Genomic DNA, 22,787 nt, shown 5'->3' with positions numbered 1-22,787 from the left:
ACCTTATGGCTACCCAGGCAAGGCCAGCTCTGCCCACACAGCCCAGCTTTCCTTAGCGCCTCCTTGGGCCGGTGCAGTTTACCAAGGCTGGTTTTGTCTTCTGAAGATTTCTGGGGAGGCAGGTTCTTTAATTACCCTATGACACTTACAAGTAAGCAAGTGGACAGACATGTTGCAGCATTAGGGGCTGGAGACAGGGATGCATTTGCTTGAGAGTCATTCTTCCCAGCAGAGGGACGTCACGTAGTTTACACATACTCACAAATAATTTTACTTCTGCATCAACTCACTTCAGGTTATCTTATTTAGAGACTGAGCATTCTGGAACAAGGTAAGGAGAATCCAACTTTGACTAAAGACTGTCTTCAAGGGGGTCCTCTTTGGTGGGAGGGTCAGGTGATCAAAATGGATGTGTGTGTGTGTGTGCATATATATATACATATATACTTTAGCTGTCCAATTACCTGAGTATGCTAATATTCACATTATACCATTTAATCTAGTCTTTTAAAGAGACATTTAAGATGTCGACACTCATTCATTCTAGTGAAGCAAAGCTGCCTGCTACTTCCTTTGCTTGCTTTGTGGGAGCGTGGGCAACAGCTGTTGTGTGTGCTGAAGGGAAATTGAATTCTTAAAGAAACTGCTTAATCTTCTCTATTAAGCAATTAAATAAAATGAACTCTGGGAGTATGTAGCAGGTGGGTTTGGAAGTGAAAAAAATGTCAAAAATCGCCTTTTGCGTTTTAAATGGACGTTTAGGAATGCAAAGGCACACGTTTAAGAGAAGATGATGATTGGGAGAGTTTTTATTAAGTGCATCAAGTTAAGAAGGGCTGAATAATAAAGAACTTATTCAATGAAAGTAGCCAGTTAAATGGAAGTAGGCCCTGAATTTAAATGAGATCAACCAAAAAGGACGCAGTGAAACTTACTCCACATCATTCAGATTTTTCTTTGAAAAAACTATCCATATAAAATGTATCAACCGCTTTATCTTGCAGAGTCCTCCTTCAGGGAAATGCCGCCTTTGGATAGGGACCTCAGTAATATACTGATTATAGGTCGAAATGAAAAACAAAACAAAAAGGAAACTAGCAGCGCTACTCTTACAGTCATTAAAGGGGCTACCTCCCTTTTAATGTATTCGTTTTTATTGAAAAGGGAAGGGAATATTTGATACGACTTGACATTTGGTCCCTTTCCGCGATATCTGAAACTTGAGACGCGAAACATTCCTCAGTTGGTGAAATACCTGCCTTAAAAGCAGAACCACAGTTAATGTCTTTGGCCCGGAATTCCAGAGACTAATTTCCACCCCTCCCACGGAGTCACCTGCTCAGGGGGAACCCCGGCCAGAAATCCGGGTCGCGCCAGGTCAAATCTTGCGTCTCTTGTTTACTCCGCCCCTGGCAGGGCGGTGGCGCGGCCTGCGGTGGGGAGGGCCGCTGGAGCCCGCGGCGCCCGGGGCACTGGGTTCTGCTCGTCTTGGCGAGGCTGCTCGGACTCCCGGGAAGGGTGGCGCGGCGCACTCGCCCCGCGGGAAGACCACCCGGAGGAGGCGCTCCTGGCGCCAGCCCAGCCTGGCTGCAACTCGCTGCTCTCCGGCCGCCGCGGCCTTCTGGGAACCATCCCCGAGGGTTCACACGAGTCCACACAAGCAGGGTAACGACTCGAGGGAGCCCCGGTGTCCCCCGGGTGTCGCCGGGGAGGAAGCCCAGAGCTCCGGCCCCCACTCGCCTGGGATTCCCCCGCCCGCCGGCCCCGTTCTCCTTGCGTTGGGTGTGATTTCACTCGCGTCCCTTCCGAGGAGAGAGGAGCGCAAAGACTGGAGGCGGCGGCTCGCCCCGGGTCCCAGCCCGGCCCACCAGGAAATCGCAGCTGCTCTCTGCGCCGCTGCCCAAATCGATTTGAATGTCCTGGAGAGGGCGAGTGGCAGTCCCCGAGTTGGGTGCACCCAGGGCGCCCTGGTGAGTGACCCCAGGGAAGGCAATTGGGGTATTTCGAGCGCGAGAAAAGTTCGTGCTTCCGCAGGGGCACGAAAAGTGGTAGTCAAAACACTTTGCAAAGCTCCAGAAACGCTGCCAGGAGCAACCTACAGTCTGATTTTGTTTATCTTGACTGATAACATAACCGTGAGTAGAGGCGGGGGTGAGGGAGAGGCAAGGGATCAGAGGTGCACGGACGAAATCATAATAACAATACTAATTATTATATAATTCCGTTTGTTATCAAGACCGGGAATGATTATAATGGAAGTGGGGAAGATAGGTGGTGGGGGAAGGAGGAGGTTTCCACAGCCCTAAAGGAAATTCTCAGGCTCCTAGAGACGCCCAAGTGTTTTTTGCAGAACAAGTAGAAACCCGCTCTCCAGGGAGTTCCCGGATCCGAGCAAGCGGGAGCGCGGCCGCGATCTTCCCGCCCGGAGCGGCCGCAGCGGGGCCCGGCCCCGTCGTCCCGGCCGCCTCCCTCCCCCCAGTCGCCCCGCGCACTGCACATCCCTCTCTTGCTTGCCGGCTCCAGACTGGTTTTTCTGGTTCAGCCTCCCTCCCTGGGACGCGCTGGGGGATCCGATGACGTCGCTGGCTGAGTCTCTCCCTCTTCCTCCCTCAGTCCCTCCGCCCGCCCTCGCCGCGCACTCCTCCTAGTAACTTCTGTTCGGGGAGGCGCTGCCAGGAATAACCCGGTGCGTCCACAGATCGGGAGGGGAGGCGGCCACCGCGGCTCCCACAAGCGGACTGCTGCGGCCCGGGCCTCTCGACTCCCTCCCGAGCCCCGCAGCCCCTGCCCGGGCCCGTCTCCGTACAGTGTCAGAAAAATAAATAAAGGGAAGAGGAGCCTGGGCAGGCGGTCGGGATCTCTTCCCTCCCTCCGCGCCCGCCCTCCCTGTGTCCTTAAGGAAATGCTACCAGACACCCCCCACCAGACACGCTCAGCCTTGGCGAGGAGCGGCCGCCGCGGCAGCGAGAACAAGGGCACCAGGGGGGTTTCCTCCCCCACCTTCTCTCCCTCCTCTTCCTTCTCTCCGTCCTCCTCCTCCTCCTCCTCCTCCTCCTCCTCCTCCTCCTCCTCCTCCTCCTCCTCCTCCTCCTCCTCCTCCTCCTCCTCCACCACCACCACCACCACCTCCTCCTCCTCCTCCTCCTCCTCCTCCTCAGCGGTGACTTTCCAGGTGAGCGGCTGCCGCTGCTGCTGCGAGGATCCCCCTCGCCTGCTCGGGCTCGGGCCGCCGCGTCGCGCCCTCCTCCTGCCCCTGTCACCCGGCGGCGGCCGAGAGCTGACAGCCGCCCGAGGGGCTCGCGGCCCGGAGGCGGGCGGCCGGCGGGAGGCGGGCTGGAGGTGAGGGGGTGGAGAGCAGGCGAGTGGGGCGCCGCGGAGCGCTGTCTCTCCCCACTGGAGGAGGGTCTCCACCAAAACATCTTCGCTCACTGTGGCACAAGTCTTGGCCAAGTTGTGTCTTGGAGGTTGAGGCTCCCAGGACTCCGGAGCAACTTGAAGGGTCTCATGGCTCGTTGACATTAGTCCTACACGGCTCGACTTTGGGGTGCTGGATGCAGCCTAGGGGCGCGTGGAGGGCGGACTGAGCTTTTGGGAAACAGAGCGGCAGAAATGTAGGTTCCTCGGCTTGGTAAGTGGCCTCGGTGCTGTGTTTTTCCTGCCTCCTGTAGCGCTGGGGAGCTTGTTTCACTTTATACCGAAATAGCCTCCGCCGGACTCGATCGCCCCTCCCGGCTCGCGTCCCCGGTTGCTTCCCGGTTTCCCGAGGGTGAGGGTCGGAGGGGGCGGGGATGGGGGGGAGACCTCGCGAGGGGGGTCCGGCGCGTTGGGAAATGTGGGGAATACCCTGGCCGCGGACCTATGCAGAAGAGGGGAGGCTGCTTTGCGTAATGTCCTGGGGGGAGGGGGCCGCGCGCGAGAGCTGGAGGCAGGAATGTGCCTGGTTACTAATGAGGGACGTGCACCGGCGCGCACCGCCGGGCTACAGCTGCGGCTGCCACGGCCGCCGGCCGCTCGTCTTCAGGTAGCGGGGGAGGGGGCCGCGGCCGTGCCGCGCGGGTTGGGGGCGGGCTGGCGGCGCGAGGGCCGGGCCGCCGGCCTGCGGCCGAGAGAGCGCAGCGAAGGCGCTGGCTGTTGGCATTTCAGTGACTCCTTTCTCCTGCCGAGGAAGGAAGGAAGGAAGGAAGGAAGGAGAGAAGGAAGGAAGCGAGGAAGGAGGGGACTGTCTCGATGGAAGGTTCAGGCGGAGGCGCCCTCGCCTTGCGGGTGCACCGGCCGCAGAGCGGCTCCCGGCGGTGCAGGCTGGCCGGGGGCGCGTGGAGATTGGTGGGGGCGGTTTGCATGCATGTTCTTCTGTGCGTCTGTCCAGGGACCGGGAAGGGACATGTGTGTTTGGGCTGTGCACTGTGGGGAGCTGGGTCTGCGCCTTTATGTCTGTTCCCTGAAGTGGGTGGAACGTTGGCCCGTTCCGGGAATGTTCCATGACGTGGTGCACCCACAGGAAGGGGGTTAACGAGGGGCTCTCTGCCGCGGCGGCTCTGCCGGCTGCTATCTTAGCAGATGTGCGGCTGCTGCTGCTCCTCCTCTCACCTCCCTTCACCCCCCCCCCCCCGCCTTTCCATTCTGTGCGTCTGGTACTGGAAGGGGTGAGACAGGAAAACATTGCTGTGGAGGTGGGTGGGTGGGTGGGTGGGTGGGTGGGAAGGGGTGGTGTGTGTGTGTGTATGTGTGTGGTGTCTGTCGTATTTGGTGGGGGAGACTCCAGATCAGCTCTGCCACCTCAGCTGTTATCACAGATCGATGCGCTTTATACGCATGTGCCTCCCGCGTTCTGTCCCTCTTACATAACACATCCAGTGCAGCAAAGAAACTGCGACCCCAACCCTCCAAACCCAAATTGGATGAGGGGATATACGGTCAGGAAGTGTGCGTTGGTGTTCTTCTTGGGGGACGTGGTCGCAGTGGGGAAAAAGCAGGAGAGGAAGAAAGGTTTTCTTCAAGTGGCTCCTCTTCTCTCTGACTTGAAAGCATCTAACTAAAGACTGCAGGAACTACTCCTCTCTAGTGAGAAAGCTTTTTTACCTGCTACGCCGAGGGCAGCTGGGTACTTTAACCTGGGGAGTGCAGAGAAAAGATAGGGACCTTAATAAAGACACCTGGAGAAGATGGGCAGTAATATGTGCGGGGTACGGGGCTGTAGGAATAGCTTTGGGGTGGGGGAACCAGAGGAATCCTCTGATAGTAGGTTTCACTGGAGGCCTTAGGACACCTGTAATGGATTAGAATTCACACAGGAAGCAGTGTGTGCAACTGACATTGCGAAAGCCTTATTCTCTGCACAGTTACTTAGGCCTGAAATGAACATAAAGACGCTTGTTTCCGGTACTTTCACTTATAATGGAAAATCTGAACTGATTTTTCTACCCCCATTTTTTTTTCTTTGCCATTTTAAAAATAACTCAGTTTACCTCCAAATGAATATCAGTACTCTTTCCCTACCCCTAAAGGCTACACCTTGGTAATTCACAAGAGAACTGTTTTTTTCCCCTTAGCATACTCGGAGCTCCAGTCAAAGGCTATTGATTTTTTCTCTTCAGTGCAGTGTTGTTGTTGTTGTTGTTGTTTTTTGTTTTTTGTTTTGGTAGTGCATAATCAAGCCCAGAAATTACTTGAAATATTAATAAGATCCATTTTAATTAAATTTGCAATGATCTGTCCTCCTAGAAAAAAGCCATTTAACTTTATTAGCAACATTTCCTCCAGTGATAGTGTAACGTTTGGTGATGTTTGGCCTTGAGCAAAGCAAGTTATTTTAAATATTTGCATATATTATATTATATAGATGTATATTTTATACATGTTAGATATATATTAGAATTTATAAAAGTCTTGTGCTTTTCCACCTTATAAGAGTGCCAAGCAAAATTTTAACCAAGTAAATTGTGTAATGCATAGATTGGGTTTGATTTTTAGAATATAGGCCAGATAGTTTATTAAGACAGAAATGCCCTACACATGAGTAAAATGCATATCATTTTCATTACTAAGACAAAATTACTGTGGTTGCACTAGGAGTCATGATGAGAACTGTGCAATTTTATTTTGAGGTAAAAGGGATTTAATAACCAGTTAATAATGATAGTGTGCCTCAGGTGTCATAATCCCTTTTGACCACTAGTTTGAAGCATTCAGTACATTTCTATGTACACAAAAATGTTATATTACAATGGTGAATCTTTTGAAAATTGGGTTTCTTGCTGTCAACATAGGTCATGTATAAAACAGAATTTGCTTACTGACATATTTATCCCTGTTACGGTGATTGTATTTTGTGTGGTTGGCTTTATTAGAGACTGCCTATATTCATAGAAGGGTATTTGTGATTAAATTGATGTGAAATTTTATTCAGTGGCAATTTTAGGAATGTAAGTATATTAACGATATTACAAATTTAAAGTGTAACTGATCTTTAAATGGCTAGATCCACGTAAAGGCTTTTGAAAAGATACTGTTGAAGTAGATATAACATTTCTATATTTCTATTAAACATGGAATGTGAATGGGATTTACTAGGGGTGTATTATCACATAATGAAGTCATGCTGTTTAGCTACATTGAAAGGTTAGCCAACAGAGTCTTTTGATTGATCTGGTTCCTTTTACCTGAGATATGTTTACAAATGTTCTTGTCACTATGAAAACAAAACAGAGACAACATGTATGCAGGTGTTCCTTGTGGAATAATGGTACATGTGTCTGCTTGAATCTTTGGCACTTTGTCATGATTCAGAAAACTAGGTTGAATTTTTTATGCTTCTTCAATTTGAAATGGAAAACCTTTATTTAAGAAGCTGCCTTTTTTTTTTAAAGCAAGGCTCATTTTTAACAGCAGCATTAACAAAGAGGGTTAATTTATGTTGGTTTTAGATTTTTTGAGTTATCAATTATTAGCTGAAGTTAACCAGAAAGCTTTAACATAGGAAAAGTATTGAACATGTTATTTGGCATAAGTGAAAATGTAATCCATAAGATATACAGTAATTTATTACTTGATATAGTAACTATATTGTAACTGTTATAATAAGGAAAAAGTGGCTTAGATCCACTGGATGGGTGGTTTTAAATCAAACAGGTTGCTACTCACCTAAGCCTATTAAAAAAAAAACAACAAACCAGTTTTCACATTTTGATTCATATTCAGCATCAGCAGAACTCTGTTGGTCCATGCAGTAGCCCTGTAGGTGGAGAAATGGTTCACAATTTAAATGATGTGCTTCTAGTTAATGGATTTACATGCAATTTCTTTGTGAATCCCTATTTTGGCTAAAACTGGTATGTAAGTGTCGCAACTTTTTTAGTGATGTTTAAAAAGGAGCAGAGGAAGTTTGCTAACTCAACTGAATGGACTTCAGGTTTCAAGGAACTTCAAACCATCCAGCACTTATGGGTTTGCTGTAACCACATAGGCAGAGCCTTTATTAATCTTGTGTAAAACTTTAGTGAATGTTCCAGTGAGGCTCCCTGCGTTGAAGCTATGTATGAACACAGAGGATTGAGAGAAAATGGGAAAAATTTATGAAAATAAGATTGTGTGTATTTGAAGGAAATTGTATAAATGATACAATTTTGTGTTTGTTCCTGATACTTGATCACAATCAAAAGCATTGCTTACTATGTGCTATTATGGCAATGCTAACAAAAGGGAGGTTATACATCAGTTTTTGTAGCTAAGAGATGGCCCTAAGTAATTTGGGCAAATGTTTTAGCACTTAATCTATTATTATGACACAACTCCCAAGTCGTCATGTACAAGAGGATAACACGGCTTACTTGGTGTGTGCAGTCTTTGGTGTCTCTGAGGTGGACCGTGGATACTAACATAAAGATAGACATAGGACTATCCTGTCTTCAAGACTGCACTTGGAATAGAATCACAACTTCCTGATAATTTATGTCATAAATTGCATTATTAACTACGCTATTTGCATAAATTGTGTAAATAACTATGTCATTTGCATTATTAACTATGACATGTGAGCTATTCTACAGGAGTTCATAACTTTAGATTTCCTATCAGCTTACTATGCATATTTGAGGTCTAACTACGCATATTCAGGCATATTTGAAGAAAGTGCTTTGGAGAGAAAAGATGAAAATGATGTTTGTAGGCATAAAGATGAATCTGGGTAGAAAGCAGGTAGAGACTGGCCTATCCCTTCTGAGTCAGGAAGTACTCAGGGGCCAACCAGCAGTTTTGACTTTAACTCACATATAATCTTACATTCTTCCGAGTTCTATGACAGGTGCCTCAGTCATCATCAATCACTACATTTTTTTTTCATCGATTAATTCCACAAGTATTTACTATGGGCTAGGCTTTGTGCTAGACACCAAGGGTATAATGATGATCCAGATCAGAAAAGGAATTGGTAATCTAGTGGGGTTAACAGATAATAATATGGTGGTCCAATATATGTAATGCCACATTGGTTGTAAGTGCTATGGAAGAAATATAAAGGGCTGTATAACAAGGGGTATAGCACTCCTATCTTGGGGCTGAACAAGAGACCTCTTGAGGAGGTGATATCTGAGATGAGACTGGAGAATAAGAGTCAAGTAGAAAAATGTAGGCATGAAGCATGGGAGAATTATGCCAAGAGGGGACAATGCAAATGCCCTTGGGGTGGGGGATATGCAGTGTTTTGAGTTGTTGATAGCAAACCGGGGAGGCTGGAGCGCAGATAAGAAGGGAGGTGATGCAAGGTGAGGCCAGACCATGTGGGCAGATTGAGCGCGTGAAAGGTTATCTAACCTGGCATAAATGGTGAGAGGGGGGACTATCCTTGACAAATCAGGATGTGTGATGACCCTATTATTGGCCATGCTAGAGACTGATCATTGGAGAGAGAATTTGGGTGGGGGGACAAGGCTTAGAAGTTTGAGGGGGTTGATGTATGCACAACACGTACCCCATCACATTACTTCCATGTCAAGTGTTCTTGGCCAGCTAGAAAATTGTTATTATTCAATGTGCTGACTTCAGTTGAAGGGGTTTAGTTGTAGGTCAGCTATTATTATTTTGCAGATAATTTTTTTAAGAATAAATAATTTCAGTTTAAAAAAATTACTTATTTGGGGCTCCAGTTAGTTGGCCAGCATCATTGATTTAACTAATGCCTACTTAACCAATGGAGAAGTCCTTACAAGGTCTCTGTGTGAAGCAACAGATTTATCTTTGGAGTCCTGCGTGAGCTGGATTTACGTTTCTAAACAGTGAGTGAAACATTCAGTTACCCAGATAATTTCTCTACAGGATTGCAAATATCAAGACCTTTGGAAAAGTTTAGATCTCATTTTTTCCTTTCCATGTCATTAGGGCACAGTAACAAAAGAATATGAAGAGAAAGAGAAGAAAAAGAAGTTAGTGAAAATAACATCCATTATGCACTTTTGGATTCATGTTCCATTTTGCCACTGTAGCATTTAATTAATTTTTTCCCTGTTTTAAAATTTATATAATGTATACAAGTCACTTTAGGTGGCAAAGTGAGTCAGCTTATGTAGGAATTCCTTGGGCTTTGGGGTCAGACTGGGTCAGAATGAGTAACTGAGAAATACAAGGATGATGATCTCAGACTTTAAGAATTTTACAATGTATAGAAGACATATGGTTTATAAGTAAACTTCATTAAAACTTTTAAGTGCATGTAGAGTATGAATGGAGGCACGTTTTCTTCCAACCAGAAAGATTAGAGAGTTTTTGTGGGAAGAAGTAATTTTTGGTTGGGGACCTTGAAGGTTGAGTAGAGTTTCAACAAATTCTTCTAAGAGGGAAGGGTGGGGCATAGCTGTGGTACCAGGAGAGAGGAAAGGCAGGTGAACCTGTGAAGGTACATTGGTTCCAGATCATGTGAGAAAGCTGGGCTTCACTTGAAGTTTTAAGCAGAGGACTGATGCTGTCATGTGTGTTACGAAAGATTATAAGCATATATGGGATGGGTATCTTGGCAACAAGGAGACAGTTACATTGCTATAACACCCAAAAGAGAAATAATAAAGGCTAACACTACTGCATGAGTTTCAATTCTTCAATACTGTGAATGAACAGCTTAAAAATAATAACAAGCGATAAAAATGTTTTGATAAACATGGTCAAGTAAGTGTGGCAGATTGTCCATTTGAACTTTCTTAACTCACTATAAAACTTCTTACTCCAGACAGTATTCATAAATGTTAACAGTAAATTGGCCATCAAACACTCGCTTATAAAAATGGTTATACTTAAAATTGTAAGTTAATTATATTTTTAGGGGTAAATATTTTAAGGAATGCATAGATGATTCATTTCATGTTTCATTAGAATACCACTTTTCAACTGATGCCCACTTCTACCTAAATCGTGAAAATACTGGACAGATATTGTAGTGCAGTGTATTGAAAGGCATGGCTTTTTTTTTTTTTTTTTTTTTTTTACAAAGATTTATTTGCTGGTTTCATTTTCTCTGAAAAAGAAAGCAGATCAGCAAAGCTCTTATTATTTGCATTGTGGCAGATTCACTTCATTTAAGCCCAACAAAAAGGTGGGACTTTTGAAACTAGGCAGTAGGCAAATGTAGACACACCCTCATTTGTATTTAATTAGTGACCTGTAGACATGCATATGTGGGTAGGCCTGCACACATGCACACACATATAGAAAATCATATGTGTTCCATAAGAAAGAAAATTTTGATACTTGAAATATAGCCTAAATTCTCATCCTGATAGTGCAGAAAGTACAATATTTCTTTTAAAATGGAGGTTAGGTCTAACTCCCTGTACAGAAGATAATAGGAAAGATAATTTAAATTGTAAGTAGCTTTGTTCACCAAAATGCTAGATTCATTTGAAACAGTGTTATATTTCTTTTGGAAGTCAGACAACTCGTTTAATAGTGTACATATGAAACACTAATTTGGCTTGTTAATTGGATGCAATTAAACTGAGGTTATTTTATACTGCTTAATTGTCTGAAAATTACATGAATTGCCATGCCTGTGTAATGTGAGGCAAAAATTGGGGGTAGAATGGGAGAGGAGTGGAGAGGTATAAGGTCTAGTTGTGCTTTTGCATTGGACTTTCTATAAAGCTTTGGAAACAAGTCGTTTAAATGCTCTGGACTTCATTCAGTAATGGAAAGGACTGGAGCAGATGGCTTCTAAAGCCTCCTCCAACTCATATTTTATCAGTTTATAAATTCTACTTTGTAGTTCTAGAGGATGCAGTGTCATTATATTCTGTAATTATGGTATTACAAGGATGAACTAAACACTTAAAAAAAAATCAGCACACTGCCAATTTAGCAAATCCGTTAGAGGGAAGGGAATTTAGGCTTAAGGAGGACTGACTTTGTGCCAGGCTTCATACCAGGCACTCTCAATAACAACCCCAATAATAATTGGTATTATTATTTTCATGTTTACACTTAAGGGAATTGAAATTCAGAAAGGTTAAATGTTTTTTGCAGGAACACTTTGATAGTCAACAGTGAAGCAGAATTTGAACTCAGAGCTCTTTGGCTTCAAAGCCATTTGGTCTTTTCACTATTCCATGCAGCCTATGCAATTGTTAAACATCAAGATTATTTCAAAAATTACATTGTCAACTATTTTTTAATCACTTTGCACAGTGTTTTCCCTTAGTAGTTGGTGCACAACTGATGGTGCTATAAACAGGTAACCTAGGGGCTAAGAGCCAAGATTTGAATTTAGACAGATCAGGGTGAATTCCAACTCCACCATCAGCAGGGAGAATTTAGGAAAGTAACTTAACCTCTGGAGGTTACAGAATGAAGATGATGGTATCTGTTGAAGGGTCACTGCAAAATTTTTATGAGAATGTATATACACATCTCAATGAGCACATTGTAAATGTGTCATACCTGGTAGCTGTGATTATTATTAAGAAGGGATTAGACCAAAAGAAAAACATAAAAGAATTCAAATTGTTATATACATTTTCAGATGGTCTATTACTCTCTTGATTGAAATGGTTTAAGAAATGATGTCAGAAAGCATGTTTTTTCAACAGTTAACAAATGGAAATATCAGTTAAAGTTTGGGGTATTTGGTATTGAGTTCAGCCAGTGCTGTAGTAGTGAAGTGAACTAAATTCTCTGGTTCTCTGTGGATCATTCTTCTGGAGTTTTTGGTCTAAAAATAGCCTTTGGGGCCTGAATTACCCAACTTGAACTATGTCAATCTCAAGAGCAGGAGAACTAGTGTTCTTTGCGGGGCCTTGGATGTGCTTAGGAGACACAACTGGAGTGTTTTTGGGGCTGCTGACTTTTAAACAAACATTTATTAACTAAACAAAGATTTATTAAACACCTGTTCTAGAAAAGGTGCTATTCTAGACACTGGATATTTATCAGTGAACAAAAGAGTAAAAACAAATACAGAAAACCCTTCCCTTGTGGTTTTACATGTTTTTGGACTAATTTAGAAACATTTTAGGCCAAACTGAGTCCTTGTAGTACTTCCCAGTGTTTTTATATTGGGTCTTTAGAAGTACTGCAAGACAGTAAATCACTAATGAAAATATTCCATTTATTTTATCTATATCTATTTTTCATAGTAATATAGTTTTGAAGAGGTACTGTTTTTACATAACTCAATATTATGGCATTAGTGTTTTTTTAAATTTTTCTTTATGGTTCAGGATTACAGCTTTTTATTACCTGTAGAATGAGGTCCTGGTTATTGTTTTATAGGGGAGAAAAGAAAATGATTTGCAATGACACATCCTGTTGTAAAATGCATTTATAAGCTTGTTAAAGTGAAATGATTGCCACAACTTATATTGGAATTTACATTTTTAATCTTATTTAAAATAATTTTTTTTTACCTATAGATTTTTGTTATAAAATTTCTAGTGGATTGTGATGGTTTATACCTTCACAAACATGTGGTCAACACGGTGCATGTTGTACAGTGGGCATGCAATAGATATCCGATAAATGTTTAAACTCATAATTCACAACTAGCTCACAGTCTGAATGGTAAGAAAAATTTGCCCCAGTATAAGGAGGGGAGTGGTCATCAGAACCAAATGAGGGATGAAGTCCCGGCTAGTCTGTATGCCTATAGCCACATTTTGTTCATCTGCTCGCTCTCACATGTTTCTTCAGCTTTTTATGAAGTCGTCCAGGAAACAAAGGCCTCACTTATCCACCCAGCAATGGCACCCAGTTCTTAGAGCCATAGTCAAGGCCTCCCTGGGCTCTGCACTTCCCGTTAGATTTTCCAGCACGTGAACAGATGGGGCCATCTTGAGGTAATTTTTTCCTCCAGTTGGGTAGGGAAGTTTATAATTGAACTGGGATTCCTTCATGTAGCTCAGCCCTCTTTGGCTGCAGTTTGTTCGGGGTCCCCTGAGAAGGAAAGCTGTGTGAAGGCAGTCCCTGTGCGGTTAGAGAAAGAGTTGTCTCTGGGTGGGCCTACTCGGATTAATTCTGCAGGCAGAAGGAGTATGTTCTTTTCTTCCATTACGTATCCTAGTCTGTGGAGGCAAAGAACAATGAATGAGTGAAAGCTTGAGGGGTGAGTCTTTTCCTCTCATTTGAAGCCAGTGAGGAGATCTGTCTTTGCAACTCAGCAGTGCCCTGTGGGACAATGCTGATGGGCTGTCCGAACACTTTATGGACAGGTCATGGGAAGTTCGGCTCCTAATTATCCATAAAACAATGATCAAACTTCATTTTTCTTCTCCTGGTGCTTACATTTTGAATAACCTCTTTTTCTGTAAGCAAGGGGAAAATCCAGTGTTCTGAACATTCGATGTATTTTCTTGTCATGCAATGTGTTTGCCATGTGTTTATGTTGGGAGAAAAATAGACTTCTGGGAGAAAATGAGGATTTCAAATATCTTTTCTGTCCTTGTTGTGAGACTGTGCTCATTAGGGTCCACACCAGGGTTGCAGAAGACACCTCAATTGCTGGCAGTAAACCTTGACCCTAGTAGTATATTGTTTGCCTCATTATTGATTTTCAAAGTGATTCAGGTGAAGTGGCTGTACCTCTGGTACATTTCATTGTGTCTTCATCTGTAAAAATGAAGTATTGTTTAGAGCAGTGCCCCAGCTCCTGGGAACAGAGCTGGGTGACACACAAGAGGATTGGAGTGGCTATTTTTAGGATGCGAAGCAACATTAAGTTTTGAGAATAATTCAGTTGTTGAAAAAAAAAATCTGATACACAGCAATACATTTGTGACAAAGGGTTAGTAGAGTGTTCTTGAGATAATTGACTACTATATTACAGGCATATGTAATTGTTTTCAGAAAGATAATAGTCAGCAGCTTGTTGTAATATCCTTTGGTGCATTTACATTCTGTGTAGGTCACTAATGCACAAGTATAAAAGAATTTCGCGGTAGTTATATCCATATTTAAGCAAAAGAACAGGAATCCGCAGTTATTTGTTTTTGAATTTATATCTGTTTATTTGTTCCATGGCCTGAGTAATATTTGTGAAGATTTAATCAAATGTACGTTTGAAAAAGGGCCAAGTGGCTGAGAATATTGAAAATGACCTTTTAAAATAAACCACCTGACAGTAGAGAATATAGAAAATAATTGGATGCTAATTGTGGAGATTAGATTTTCTAATGGACAAACTCCAAATTTGTTCAGTCATCAGTTGATTGTTGGCCATGTTTGGTAGGAGTTTGCTGATGTTAAACCTGATGATACTTGAAAATAGTTATGATGGATAATACTAGATAATCCGGAAAAATTTAAAATTTTAGCTAATAATCCCAAGAATTTATATTGTGAGAAAAATGTCCTGATAATTAGTCTTTTGTTTTCTGTGTTCCTGTGGTTCTTATAGGATGCAAGCAATGAGAATCAAATAGAAGACATTTTGAAATTAATAAAAAATTTGCCCTAGCTTTGATGCCTGCTATACTTACCCTTCTGATAGCTGTAAAAGCAAACAGTGTCTAATTGTATACTTCATGTTTGTGATCTCCTTTAAGCCAATTGGTTTTGCTTTAAGTTTCATAAGAAAATTTTTACCATACACAGTTGTGTAAATCTAACTACTATTCTTATATCTCCTGTGCAAGTATTTTTTAAAAATGAGGTAGGGAGAAGAGAAGGGTATAGACATGGAATCCTGAGGGTCTTTTGGAATATGCAAATAGTCTGCTTCCTTAGTCAAGGTAACCTTTCCAAGTGCCTTTTTTCTCAGATGGGTCAGATCTTGGTTTTGAGCAGGCTGCCTCTTTAGTATCAATTTAGCATTGGGAGAAATTTTATTTTTTCCTGTCACTCTGATACAATTTGTAGCCCTACAGTGAAGACTTGTTTAGGGCATCTCTTAAATGGTATGATTTAAATTATGCTGATTAATTTGCTTAGGTGTAGAATCTGATGTATCGATTTGTGACATGGTGACAGGATGCATTCAGTGTGATGTCTTTCATAGAATTCTAGGATTAGAGAAAGCCATTGGAGGTATCATTTAATCACCAACTGAGCGAGGAGAAATCATTCAGGACAAATCACGAAGGAGTGCCGGCATTCAGTCTCTACTAAAATACTTCTTCCTTTCTTAGGGAGGCCTATTCTACTCTCCAGTGCTTCAATTTAGAAGCAGCTGAGCCTTCCGCAGTTATCTAGAATGAGCTGGCTCATTGACTTGCATGACAATCCTACAATTATTTAAAGGTAGCAATTGTGTTCCCCTTAAATATTCTTTTCTCCAGGCTAAATATTCTTAGTTCCTTTAACAAGACCTTTTATTATGTAGTTTACATTTTTATTTTATTATTTTCTTCAGGCATCAGGCTGTTCATGTCTGAAATTTACTCCAGGCCATGTTTGTTATGAGTTCTAAAAAATAAATTGCTTATCTCCAGTTACTCTTCAGAACATAGCCTCTTGCCAACTGGTTGAGAAACCTTTTATTGAAAGGCGTAGACGTGCTTGCTGAGACTTTTGCAGCTGGAACAGAGTTGGAATGTATAATAATATAATACAAATTTATTTTAACAAATGTAGTTACTGAGGTTCTGGCATGTGTAAGATACACAGAAATATAAAATACAATAGGGACAGAAATAGAATGTAAGATACAAAGAGAGTGTTTCACTATTTTCAATATCAAATCTTTTATAATCTACTATACTGAATCAAAGAACTATACAAAGGGAGCTGTAATTAAAAGAAGCATTTTAAATACCACAAGAGAGGCATCTATGAGGCATCAAATCACCCCTGGCTGATGAGATCCCAAAAGGTTTCATAGGAGAAGGGGCTGCTTCAGATAGGCCTTGGTTTTGGTAGGCACCAACATGGCGAAGTGTTGAGCATTCTCAGCATCTGATTTGAGGGCAGCATAGAATGTATATCAAATGAATATTGATAAAAACAATAACAACTTTGGATGTCTGGGATATATTGTCTGAGGACTTGTATTCTAGCTTAAAGAGTGTGTACCTAAAACAGTAAGTAATGGTAGGCACACATATTATAACACATAAAAAATTTGGTCCCTCATTTTAGCAGTTCCATAACTTTACAAACATTGTTAAATGAAATAAAATGGATGAAAGATATGTGAAAACTTTTATGCAGAAATTCTGTTTTACTTATAAAGAGTTTGAAGTATGTATATTTTGCACATAAGACGTACTAGTTTTGAATGAGATATTACTTTCTCTGTCCCAGAAGTCCAGCAATTTCAAGGATACTGACTAATGATAGAAGTGAAATAACTGTATTGCTGATGGACATATTGTTATATTCATACCTGTGCCAGTTATTAGTACCCTTTCTGTTTATTACACTTTGGCCATATAAATGACGTGCCATACTGACATCAAGGTTAGCTAAAATGGTTGCCATTTTAGTATGAAATAAATTAACCTTTCCTTCAATTTATATTTTCTGTTAATTAAAGATGGAGATACAGAATGTTGGGAAAAACTTCTATGCAGGTATGTTACTTTAAGAATATTACCTGTATATTCTGTATAGTACTTGCATAGTGCCTGATAGTATATAATGAGTTTTATTGCATCTTAATGATAATTTTAAAAAATATTTTTATTTCATATCAACTATCTTTAGTACCTATGAGAAAACTCTCTTCTTTTAATGTACCTACACAGATTACTTATTAATCCATGTAATGAATAGTAAAGATGGTGAATACCTATTTATCTACTGTGTCAAGTAGCATTTTAGATTTAGTTAGTCTCTTAGTTTCTAGAGAAGTACACAGGACTTTGTGAGGGACTAGGAGAGAATACAAAAATACTTTATGGTGATAAAATAACTTATGCAGTTCATAAATTTTTAAGTACACTTTAATGCTTGTAGGGACACTGATGTTTCAGTAACATAGTTGATGATAGGCCATCCGAGCATTTACTATTATTTAGACTTTATTGAGGGTCTATTCTGAAATATTAAATATAGATGGAGACTGGAAAAGGAAGTGTGTTCTGAAATACCTGAGTACTATATACATGTCTTTCCATTTGAAAACTATATTGGCTTATACCTAGAGCCTGAAAGGCATGAAGTAATGATGCCTCTTCTTGTTTTTGTCTAGAGGAGGAAATGAACAGTGTTCAAACCACCTGTAGGTCTGGGGACCGCCTTAGTGACAGGGGCTGTGCTTTGTATAGTTATCCAGGCTTGAAAGGATCAAAACACCAGTAATTTGTGCTAAGGGCCATTTAATAAAGAGAAAGTTGTCATTTTGGGGGCAGTTTGTAAGAAAAATAAAGTCACTTCAGTTGAAAATAGGGAAGTAGAAAAAGGATCTTACTGGAACCAAAGATTGTGAAGCATGTACATGAGATTTTTCGTGAAAGTTTTCTTCATTCATGTGTGTACATGTATGTGCATGTGTGTGCATGTGTGTGTCTGTGTAATGCACTTCTGTCTTCATTCCTGTTCACTCAGTGAACTATAAGCTTCACTTGACTGTGCTGCATATATTCAATTTTGAGCTGAGCTCTGATTTGGGGCAGAGCCGGCTCTAGAGGAAGACTGTAGTCCTACAACGTGTGATGGAAATACACCGTGGCCCTGGGAAAGGCGAGCCTCCTGGTGGTTTTGTCAGCATGGTTCTTGGGAGCCAGTTTTCTGGAAAAGCAACAAATGATTGGTGAATGCTCATTTGAGAAGAAGAATACTTGATAACGGCTATTATGGGAGAAGAATAAGAACTTAGTGTGCCATTCTGAATATTTTTAGAGCTGTCAGCTAGTGAGACCAGTCAGCCTCTCACAGTCAAGTTATAGCGAAGACTGTGCAGAATCTAGGAACACGTGGAGGCTCTTGTGGTAGAGAACTGGGATCTCAAAAACTTGGAGACCCAAATAATAACTGCAGCAATCCGCTATTCTCATGTTATAACTACACATCTAAATGAAACCAATCTTGAATTAAGTAATGAGTTTTAAGAGAATTACCTTGGGAAACATCAAGTCTCAATCCTTTCCATTGAATGAAATGAATATATTTCACTGGGTTGGAGTGTGCACTCCCATAATGTACTTAAAGGCATAAATTTGGAGCATTTAAAAAAAATTTTTCTGGCAATTTCTAAAGATAAAGTGTAAAAATATGCTATCCTGCAAAACATCCTTTTATTCTCACAGTTTATTTGTTCTCTCTCATGATATAAAAGAGATGCACTTGACAATAGCACCAGGAATCTGAAGGCTTCATTTTTCATTATTATGGTTTATATTTTCAATTAAGTGTTTATTCACAAGCTGATTTATTTCATTGCTATCATACTGGTCTTTATATTCCAGTTTATACTAAATTTATGGTAATACTGATTTCATTTAGTCTGAAATTATGATTATAAAATAGGATACTTATAGCCATCCTTCTTTTGTCCTTGTCAAGTGCCATCACCAGGAATTAACTAAAAATCAGAGAGCATGAACTTTGAGTAAAATCTTCAGTGAGCTGAGATAGTATTTGGGCAGTTGCTTATAGCTTGTGGAGTGTTAATTATATACCATTGACAGGTGATGTAAAGAAATAGGTGAAAGTATATTCTAATAAAAAACACAAGGATCACTGCAAAGATTTAATGGGTAAATTGATGATTGATATGGCGGGGGGGAAGACACTGAAAAAAAGTTAGTGTGAGATCACCCAAGAGACAGACAACACTCTGCAGTGTTTCCCAGGATTGGACACACAGGTATCACTTTTACAGTCAAGAATCCTTTGATAACACTTTGGGAAGCTCAAGGAAGTTGTTTAAGAAAGGCTGTTTTCAAGCTAGGTAGATAAAGCAGTTGGATGTGATTCTTTTAAGGCCCTTCCCAGCACTCACAGGCAGAGAAACTGGCTACCAAGCCAACCTAGAGCCTTGGAGGAAGTGCAGAGGGCGTGGTTTTAGTTTTGAGTTTTGGAATAAGGAAAGGGAAAGAGTTTGACATTCCTTTCCAATGATATTAAAAGGAGCTCTTCTGAGAGTCGTACATCTATGCTAGTCCTGTGTTCTCTGAGCCTATTTCTTGATAAAATGGGGATAGGAATATATGTAAAACAAATGCTAAACAATAATAAACTATGCAGGTTTAAGATATTAGCATGTGATAAAATATTCAGTTGTTTTATTCAGACGTTTAGAAAATAAGACAACAGAAAAAGTACTCAAGGGCTTTGGATCGCTTTTAAGTGGAAGCCAAGGTTACCTTTCATATTGCCCTTAGATAAAAAATGACTGGATAGGACAACTAAGGTTATTAAATTGTAATGCTTTTTATGTCCATTTAAAATATAATTTTCAGTAAAATTTTTAAAAATGTAACTTCTTTATCAAGGAGAGGTAGTCTTAGATGATGAACATCATGAAAGCATCAAGATGGTTTCTTTGTCAATTTTTAAGATTCATTGACTTGTGAATCTGTAGGTTATAATGTAGTGCATATTGTAAATATCATGATACTTTAAAACACCCTAAACATATGTTTTTAAAATAGACTTTATTTTTCAGAGCAGTTTTAGGTTCACAGCAAAATTGAGTGAAACAGTTATTTCCCATGTCCCATATGCTTCCCCCCCAACTTCCCCCAATATCAAAATCTGGTACTGAAGTGAAACATTTGTTACAACTGATGAACTTACATTGACCTGTCATTACCACCCAAAATCCATAGTTTACATTGGTGAAACCCCAAATATTTTAATTCCATGTATTGATGTGGAACATTGCTTAGTTCACATGTTAGAGATGTTGGCACAGTATGACATCTGTAACATTGATTCACCATGAGAAAAACAATCTATAATTTGTTTTGTAATTGACAATGTCATTGACATATTATGTCTTTCAGTTTTTAATTTAAAAATGGCTATACAGTACCTTATGGTCTCATTTTTAACCCTTGTGAACCTTAAATCAGTGCTTCTCTAGAATAGCATATGGTTATAATCTGGTTTACGGTTTGAACTAAAAGGAAGGCTGGGAATTTAGGATAGAGGAAACTTTAAAAATTACCGTTATTTTTATATGAGTGGGTAATTTCCATTTTAAAACAGTCTAGCCAAAAGTTTTGTGTGCCATTAAAATGAATAAGTACAAGATTGAAAGATTTTTAAGAGACTAATTTTTTAATATTAGACATTTGAGAATAAGGACTTAATAAATAAAAAGAACTTTATATGTTGTGTAATGGGTGTTTTAATAATGAAAACATATAAAATATGCTTTAGAAACGTCTAAGGGTGTCTTCTTGCCTTCTTATACAGAAGCGTTCTTTTTTCTTTCCTCTTTGACAGTTCAGAGGAACCCATAGTAAAAGAGAAATCAAGGAGCCATCCTTGCAAGAATAATACTGAAAAGATTTTCACTTTTGAGTATTGAAAAATAATCCTGGTGGGGGAAAAAGTTATTTACTTAAAAATTAAGCTAAGAAACTTGGGCAAAGAAAGTGCTTCCCCTAAACACCTGGCAACGCATGTCTGCGCCTTCACCCTGGGAAATAAACAGGGACACACAGGCCAGCCCGCAGTAGTTCCGGGCTTGGTTTATTCTGGGAGGAAAAGCGGCTCCCCCAGCGATTCACCCGGGGCTGCTCTGGGTCTCTTAGCTGCGTCCCTCTGCCGGGCTGTGCGGGCATCAGGCGCTGGGAGTCGTTCCAGGAGCCGGGACCCCCGACCGCCTTGCCCTCGCCCGCTGCGCTCAGTCTGCTCTGGAAGGGCCTGAACTTTGCCCTCCCCCCACACCCCCGTCCGCTGAACCCCGAGGGAGGGCGAATGCAATGACGTCTCCGCTCATTTCAGTTGCACAATAGGAAATGCTGTGGGCCTCCCCCCTTCCTGCCCGGAGAAAGTGGGGCTTGCTTCTCCCGGCGGCCGACGCAGCGCCGGCTGAGACCTAGTTTCGGGGCTGCTGCGCTGGGCTGGCCCTCCGGGACGCTGGCTCCCGGGCGCCGGGGGCAGGGACACAGAGGAAGATGCACGTACTTTGCAATGGCTCACTTTACGGAGCTTGCCAGGGGACGCCGCTGTGCTGAAGACGGGAATGTCGGGTGATCAATGGCCTTGGGGAGACCACATAACTTGCATAATAGAGAGAACACCCGGTCAGGTCAGGTGGGCCAAAAGCATTGGCGGGCTCCAGAAATCAGGGCAAATAGTGCTGAATAACGCTGACTGCTGCAGAGGGCCTGAGTAGACTTTTTAGTCACCTTGATAGAATGTACAGTCTCTCTTTTCACAAAGCCCTGACAGGAAACCTCTTGTTTAACCCTCCAGCTATCTGTCACCTTTTACTTTGTTGTGGAAACAAAGATACGCAGGTTCAGTGCAAAGCACAAACATCGTGCCTTGTATGCTTTGAGACAGAATCACTACAAGAAAATTATCTCAGGATTTATAATTTTACTCGTTATGATTTAGGTCGTGATTCTAGTTTTAAAAATGCTGATGGTCTTGCCAATTCGAAAACAGTACTGTGGCCCTGGATGTACTATCCTCAACTTATAGATGGATTTCTACTCTTTTTTGACATTTTTAGTTTTTGGCTGTAGGTAGGCCTAAGTAATTAAAGCCTAACAAGTACAGCTAGACTTTTAAATAAAAAGGTATTTGAATTTGCATTCGTGATCTTTCAGGCTCCACTTTAGAACCGATGTGTAGTACTAGTAACCTATAATTTAGTAACATGGATCTCCTATGTTTTATATCCCTGGGATGATGATAAAGAAGAGTAGTATCAGCTGGTCAGTCATCATTGCCATAATGTCTCTGGTTGACTCCTGAATAGGCTTTGTAATGGTAGATTGTTCTTTGGGCCACACAGCCAAAATGCCAAAGTTCACTGGGAAGTCTGCTAAGAGGATTTCATAGATGAAAATACTTAGTTGGTCATGGTAAACCTCGAAATTATTCTAAATTGGACCATATACTGTTTACATGTTAGGTTAAACTGAGTCATCAAACTAATCACCAACCCAGGCTTTTGTAGTTGTTGCCTAAATATTTTTCTTTAAAATAAGCAACCCCACCCCCCAGCAGCATCATTAGGTGTGTATATAACACAATGTAATTTCCCTTGGGACACTCTCAGCTGATTTAGGCAACAAGGAAATTGAAGATTATTTGAGTCCATTTAGAAGAAGAGCTATAGCTTTGAACATCATATTTTTTTTTAGATTACTTTTTCCGTTGGCAGAATATAACAAAGATCCTCTCTTTTTACTGTCTGAGCCTCACTCAGGTTGTTATGGTAGCACTCTTACTTGGTTATGAAATGCACAAAA

General features: G+C 41.4%; 1 protein-coding gene across 7 annotated transcripts in view; it reads left to right on the top strand.

Moving 5' to 3' along the window:
* Positions 1-1,443: 1,443 nt before the first annotated feature.
* Positions 1,444-22,787, top strand: part of HIVEP2 (HIVEP zinc finger 2) — a 188,103-nt gene continuing 166,759 nt past the window's right edge. The window contains exon 1 of one of the 7 annotated variants that reach the window (XM_054570052.1): positions 1,444-1,665. The gene's annotated coding sequence lies outside the window, so the exon portion shown is untranslated. The other 6 variants (XM_054570047.1, XM_054570046.1, XM_054570050.1 and 3 more) reach the window with 6 other exon arrangements.

Source organism: Pteronotus mesoamericanus, unplaced genomic scaffold (assembly GCF_021234165.1).
Source record: "Pteronotus mesoamericanus isolate MK-2021 breed Mesoamerican mustached bat unplaced genomic scaffold, CSHL_Meso_final contig_20, whole genome shotgun sequence".
NCBI lineage: Eukaryota > Metazoa > Chordata > Mammalia > Chiroptera > Mormoopidae > Pteronotus > Pteronotus mesoamericanus.
The sequence above is the reverse complement of the archived record's forward strand: the minus strand, read 5'-3'. Positions and strand labels throughout refer to the sequence as shown.